Source organism: Orcinus orca, chromosome 14 (assembly GCF_937001465.1).
Source record: "Orcinus orca chromosome 14, mOrcOrc1.1, whole genome shotgun sequence".
Taxonomy (NCBI): domain Eukaryota; kingdom Metazoa; phylum Chordata; class Mammalia; order Artiodactyla; family Delphinidae; genus Orcinus; species Orcinus orca.
In genome coordinates this window covers 22,797,007-22,804,656 of record NC_064572.1, presented here as the reverse complement: position 1 = coordinate 22,804,656, position 7,650 = coordinate 22,797,007, and the positions used below count along the sequence as shown (strand labels likewise).

Here is a 7,650-nt window from a genome sequence, read left to right as displayed (position 1 = left end):
AGGACATGGGGAGGGGGAAGGGTAAGCTGGGGCAAAGTGAGAGAGTGGCATGGACATATATACACTACCAAATGTAAAATAGACAGCTAGTGGGAAGCAGCTGCATAGCACAGGATATCAGCTCGGTGCTTTGTGACCACCTAGAGGGGTGGGATATGGAGGGTGGGAGGGAGATGCAAGAGGGAGGAGATATGGGGATATATGTATATGTACAGCTGATTCACTTTGTTATAAAACAGAAACTAACACACTGTTGTAAAGCAATTATACTCCAATAAAGATGTTTTAAAAAATCATTTATTGTGTCTCCCTTAAATGATAAAATTCCAGCTGCCCCACACACGGAATCTAATTTCCTATGAACAGATATACGTGGCCAGACTCTAAAAGAAATTAGAATGGGCTGTATTGGTCAGAGAGCCTTGTTATGCTTAACACTTGCCACTCACAAATGTATACACACACACACACACCCTGCTGTTGCCATAATGGACCAAGACTACACACTCCCCCAGCTGACTGACAGCAGAACAGTTCTGGGAACCCATTGCATTGATTGGCTGAGGAAAACTTAGTGACTACTCACATGTATGGCAGAGGCGGTAACAGCCAATCAGTAAAGGGCAGTGCTTAAAAGGGCCAATCACATGCTACCATAGCTTCACGGCAACTTATAAGGATTCAGCTCCACAAGCACTGATGTAGCTATTCTGCCAGCAACTGTGGGTCTGTTTTGGTACCTGACCTTGACTGAATGAAGCTATCCGTATCTCCAGAGATAGGCAACCTGAGTTCGTAACAGGTGTGTAGCTGATTCAGCTAAGCACAATCAAATAGACAAATCTCCTTGGCAACGGAGCACCTGGCTTTGTATTACCATCTGAAATATATATGCATGAGACACCCACCCTTCCAATAAGTGCCCATGTCAGATGAAGTCCGATTAGTTTCTATCTTTCAGCTTTAGAAATTTAGCTAAGATTACAAACTGACTCGGGGGTCTAATGTGAATGAGACTAGAATCCTAAAAAAAATGTGATATAGTCTGCCTTATTTCTAGCTAATCAACCAACAAATATTTATTCAGAGCCTATATCACACAAAGAAATATAAGCTGCAGTCTCTTCCCTTAAGAGAATTTCCATCTAGCTGTGGAAATAAGATGGCTATACAATTAATGTGGCTGTTTTCTGTTGAGCATCAAATTAGTGGGCCAGCTTCAGATAAGATGAGGGGATTGGGGATTTAAGGTGGCGGAGGAGTAGGTGGAAATGGAGTTCATCTCTCTCCACGAATGCGTCAGGAATACATCTATAGATGCAACAATTCTCACAGAACACCAGCTGAAAACTAGCAGAAGACCTTGGACGCCAGAAAAGACTATAAAGATCCCTGCATAACTGGGTAGGACAGGAGGAGAAGAAGCAGGATGGGACCTGCACCCCAGGTTGGGGAAGCTAAAGCAGAGGAGAGGTTCCCGAATTCGGGGAAACCCCCTCTCCGCAGGGAAATCAATTGGGACAGGAGGGAAGCATTTGAGGCTGTCAGAAGAGGGTGAAGTGACCGATCTGTGGCAGACGGGACAGAATGAGAAATGCACAGATGGTCCAGTCCGTACCTCGGCCCTATGTGCCCTGGACTGGGACATGTGTTCACAGGTGTGCAAGGGGGCTGGGAGCTGGTGCATGGGGATTGGAGAACAGGCCCAGAGTGAGAACTGCTGTTGGCTGTGGGGAGACGGACTGAGGGGACAGGAGGGAGGAAATCTGCAGCAGGGAATGCTTTTGGAGGAAGAAGGGACTGTCCTGGAAGCAACCGCTCATGCTGAGCCACACGCAGGGGGAGGAGCCGCTATTGCAGCCTCTCTCTCCCCACACGCCGGCGCCTTCCAACGACAATACAAGAAGCCGGCTCAGGGCTGGCTCTTCTGCGCCTGCTGCCGAGCAATAAAAAAAGCTCCCTCAGAGCCGGCCCTCACGTGCTGGTGGAGGGCCTTATTGGAGTAACCAATAAGAGTTTCACTAACAAATATAAGCCTTTATCTAATATTTTAGCTAAGCTTGCAGACATACACCAGAAAAACCATTTAATTCTAAGTAAAGATAGAATCTAATTTTAATTTCATTAAGATAAGGACAAATGAGTTGGCTATTTTGCCCTGTCAATGAGCTATTTTGCTTGAAAATTCTACAGGAGTAAGCTGTCCCACTAGAAGACCAGAGTAGATGGTTGAACGTCCTGAGCACTTTTCTAGGTGATCCAGACTCTACTAAAATTTCACCGTACCAGAAAACTGCATGTAAAAGAAACCACGTGACATATAATTTTTTTCTCTTTCCCAGCAGCACACCAAATACAGAGAGACAAGTGTCTCTACATTTTTTCAGGCACTACAGAGGTGTCACTCACAATGACCAGGCCTCCCTCCTGTCCAGCTGCCAATCAGGCACTGTGTGGTTGGTCTCCAAGCAGCTATCATGGTGAAAGATCTCACTCCCTTGTTTTCACTTAACATACTAGATCAATGTCCTGCCCAAATTCAGTGCTCGAAACAGGTCTAATAGGGAGCAATAGGAATGTAGCCAATGAAAGAAAAGAATAATATAAACAATCCCAAATGGTGAGTTAGTTACAAATCCAAATATCCAATTTTCAGTGTAGGAGGAAGATAAGAAAGAGAGAAAAAAAAATAACCTGAAAATGTAGGAAGATGTGATGAATACTCTCCTGACTTCTGATTTAGCAACTCTATTTTCTCTCTAGAGTTCTCTCAACAGAGCAATCAAAATGTGATAAAAATTTTATTTTTTATGCATGAGCACTCACTGTGTGCCAGCTGTTATACAAACATTTTATAAAAACAATTTCTTGTAATCTTCACAGTTCAGTAGATTCTAGGATTATGCCCGGTTTTACTGATGAGAAAAACAGAAGTTCAGGGAAGTTAACTGACTTATCCAAAGTCACACAGGTAGTAAGCTGCATGCTACACTACACAATAAAACACACACACACACACACACACATATATATTGTCATCCAGGATAATAGTTCCTGACCCTGGCCACACTTAGAATAACTGGGTAGCCTTTAGCCTAAAATACCATTGCCTGGGTCCCCCTTCTACAAATTCTGACTTAATTGATCAGGGTGGGGTCCATGAAATGTTGTTTCATTTTGTTTTAGGTTTCTTTGGGTGATTCTAATATGCAGCCAGGGTTAACAACTGAACTATGTCTAGTTCTCAAACTGTAGCATGCATAAATCACAAGAATCACCCAGAGTTTCTGATTCTGTAGGTATGGGGGGACCTGAGAATTTGCACTTCTAACAAGTCTTCGGGTGACGGCGGCGGCTGCTGGGCTGACACTTTGAAAATCGCTGCTTATGGACAGACTAAATATGGCTGAGACTGGCTAGATGTTCACCAAACCTGTCTTCTCTTCCTGGATACACAGCTGAGCTATACTTCCCAGCCTACTTTGCATCTAGATGGGGCCACATGGCTAATTCTCCCCAATAGCATATGCGTGGAGGTGATTTTTCACTTTGGGTCTGAGGCACTTGAGAGCAAGTGAGCCTTTTCCATGCTGTCTCTCTCTTTCCTTACCTACTAGCTAGATGCAAAGGATCCAGTTTCTGAGACCCTATAAGATAGTCGAAATGCTGAGTCTCTAAATGACTGCATGGAACACGTGAACCCCATTCCCAAGGACCCACGTAGACTATCATGTGAGTAACCAATAAGCCTTTATTGTTTCTTATAAGCCATTCAGGATTATAAGAGTGTTTTTTTCAGCAGTTAGCCCTGCAGATGAAAACACTGCACTAATACAACCATGACCTTGTAGGCAAGCCATGAGACCTCTCTGAGCCTCAGTTTCACCATCTATAAATGGGAAATGGACTGAAAGGAGCTCAAAGATCTCCTTCATCTCTAATATTTTATGATTCTATGAAAACAGTAATAATTCCAAAGTGGAAGCAATACTAACTACAAAGAGAAATAAGAATCTCTGTTTCATTCAGCATTGTCTAGGGTACTGCTGGGATACAGAAGAGCATAGGTGTGTTCCCTACACACCTAAAGGTCAAGCTAGAGAAACAAAATTAAAGCACATGATGCCATAGTAAGCAAAACAAGACAATAATAAGCCTACCTTCTGCCTGAAGTCAAAATATGATAAAAAGCAGAGATTCTAATAAATTCTAGACCTGCCCAATGACAACTCAATCCCTCTGGAGATAGAATAAGCAATGGAAACAAGCTACTGGACTTCAATCTGACCAACAAATATAGACTAGACAATGAGAGCTATTCCAGACTTACTTCTGAACAGCAGTAAGTGGTTCATGGTATGGAGGGGGCTGTAATTTTGAGAGAAAGTAATCAAGACCAAAATAAAGGAGGAAAATGGTAAGTGTAGTACATGCATCCTTAATCACTGGGAACAGTTTCCATTAGCTACCCACAATAAGATTTTCCAGACTTTTAAATGAATGTAAATGTTAATCACAGCTTCCAATGCAAACCAAAAAACTACAACAGATACACACACAAAAAATCAACCCAAGCACGACACTAAAGATGGTCATCAAACCATAAGAGAAGGGTACAAAAGAGGAAAGGAAGAAAAAAGACCTACAAAAACAAACCCAAAACAATTAAGAAAATGGTAATAGGAACATACATATCGATAATCACATTAATCACAGCTTCCTTCGTATCTAGACGGCTCCTACATATTTTTAAGGGATAGGTACATAGATAGATAGAATATGGTAGGTGATATGATATGATATACAAAAAAAAAAACAAACCTGTCACTGTGTTCGTGTAAGTATTCAAAGGTATCTATTACTAGAAAAAATGCCATTTTAACAAATTTTCTTACCAAATCCTTCTCCTTGCCATTTTAGCATCTAATTGTCATTAAAACCAAAATGAATGGCTGAATATACAAATAAACTGCTTATGGAAATACCTGACAGAGCAAAACTGAAATTGACTTTTCAGATGCAAAATTATAGCTAACATTTTTTTCTCTCAGAGCTGGTACCAAAACAGTGTAGATCCTATGATAGAGTTAATCAGAATTACAAAGAACAGCGATCACAGATAATTTACTAAAATGCCTCACAGCTTAGGCTGACAGCTCAGTATAAGAAAAGCAATTGATCTTAGGCTAACAAACATGCATAAACAGATAAAAAATGTTAAAATATATTTGTATATAGAGAAAAACAATTAGATATTCTCAGCAAACAGGTGTTGACTAGCTACCACTGTGCTAGGGTAGCAAGGCCAGTAAGACTGAGTCCTGGCCATCAGGTTGTTCAGAATCTCCCAGGACAGACAGAGTTCACATAATGAACTACCATCTAGGTCATCATCACTGCTTGTCGGGGTGACTACAGAGTTCATTCTCACCCTGCAACAAGAATAATTTTTCTAGGGACATCCGCTCCTCCTAGGTGGGGAGACTGCTTAGTCCCAGGCCTTGCAGATTTGTTTTTCTCTGTCTGGACTCAAGGCCTCTGTGGCAACCATGCTCCACCAGATCATCGGTCAGGCCAAGAAGCATCCTAGCTTGATCCCCCTCTTCGTATTTACTGGAGCAGCAGCTACCGTAGCAGCACTGTATGCCTTGCGCCTGCCATTGTTCAATCCAGATGTCAGTTGGGACAGAAAGAATAACCCAGAACTCTGGAAAAAACTAGGTCCCAGTGATCAGTGCAAGTGAACATAGATGACAGCAAACTAAAGAAGAGGATCCAGACTTCTAAATGAAATGTTTCACTATAAAGCTGCTTAGAGTGAAGGTCTTCCAGTAGCCATCAGCCCAATTTTCCATGTAACCAGGAAATATTTCCCCTCCAAAGGCACGAAATCATGTTGGTGTATTGTGTTGGGGATTACACTGATGAATAATCTGAAACTTGAAAAACAAAAAAAGAAGAATTTTTCTTTCTTCAGCTGTGCCACATGGCACGTGGGATCTTAGCGCCCTAACCAGGGATCAAAACCACATCCCCTGAAGTGGAAGCCTGGAGTCTTAACCACTGGACCCCCAGCGAAGTCCCACGAATAACTGTTCTACAGCTTGTCACTCATCTGTTTAAAATCTGTCCATAGGTTTCCACTGACCTGAGAGCAACATCGAAAGGCTTTACCTAGCAGATAAAACCCTTCACCCTCTTCTTCTGGCACTCTTAGCCCTCTCCACCTTCATTTCCACTCTTCAGCATGAAATGTGTTGATCTCAGGGAAGCAGACCTGAGATGGGAGTAGACGTGCAAGAGCCTTACTGGGGGAAACGCCTGTGAAGGGTAAAGGTGGGGAAGCAGGAGTACTCAGGGAGAGACGTCAGACTTCGATGCCGGGCTGGCACCTATGAAAGGATAGGAAAGAGGATGAGTTGGGAAGAGTTTCAGACTGCAGACAAGTCTAAAAGTTTGAGCCATGCTGATGGGGCGTCCTCAAGGCAAAGTTGGCCAGTAGAGGAGTCCCACATCACACAGGGATGAGCCTGCACCAGCAGTCCCACTGGGCTCTGTGATTGGAAGGGAAGGGAAGGGAAGGGAAGCAAGGAAAGAGGAGAAGGAGGGAGAGGGAGAGACTGTGTTTTGTTCACCGTGGTATACCAAATGACTATCACACTGGTGGCATACAGCTAAATCTTAGTAAATGTTTACTGAATGAATGATGGACTAAGTTTGATGGGAGCACAGAGGAAGGAACCATTATTCATGTCTGGGAAGGAAATGGAAGTAAGTATTTACCAACGTGCTTAAAATATTAAGACTGAGTTGTGACTGGTGGAAGGCTCTAACTCACTGAGTGTAACTTCCAAGCTGGTCTTCTCTGACTTCTCTCAACAAGGGCAGACACCAAGCTAGAATGAACACAGAAGGGGGACAGGTCTACTTCCTTCTCAGAAGAAGTGGAAATTTTTAAAGCTTTAAAAATTCTGGGAAGCAAATCACAATTTTAGAGGTGATGTATTTGAATCTCCAAGAACTCAGAGAAGATAAGGGGAAGAAGCAACAGGGAAAACTGCCAAAGAGAATGTGAGGTGTATCCAGGAAATCTTTTCATAAGCATTCAGTAAATGAATGATTCTGGCCAGGGGAGTTAGTATTGCTTCCCATTCCCCCTACTGAGAGCTCCTTCTTCATCAAAATAACCATCAGCAATGAAATTATAAGAGCCAGTATCTAATCCTTTCAAAGTTAGATTTATGGATTGTATCATGATCATTAGGGACATTATTTATCTGAGCAAAACAGGAAACAAGGGCTTCCCTGGTGGCGCAGTGGTTGAGAGTCCGCCTGCCGATGCAGGGAACACGGGTTCATGCCCCGGTCCGGGAAGATCCCACATGCCGCGGAGCGGATGGGCCCGTGAGCCATGGCTGCTGAGCCTGCGCGTCCGGAGGCTGTGCGCCACACCGGAAGAGGCCACAACAGTGAGAGGCCCGCGTACCACACAAAACAAAACAAACAAAAAAAAAAAAACAGGAAACAAATACACTTCCCAGGGACCTGTAACTCCAATAAGGTACCATCTGTAGTATTATAGTTAAGAAGTCATTACAAACGCCAAGTTGCTTCCTGATTCATCAATGTATACATCACAGCAGGAATTCC

At 43.0% G+C, this 7,650-nt stretch overlaps 1 pseudogene; it reads left to right on the top strand.

The window, feature by feature from the left end:
- The first annotated feature begins 5,532 nt into the window (after positions 1 to 5,532).
- LOC117196653 (cytochrome c oxidase subunit NDUFA4-like) lies at positions 5,533 to 5,791 on the top strand (annotated as a pseudogene).
- Positions 5,792 to 7,650: the final 1,859 nt, after the last annotated feature.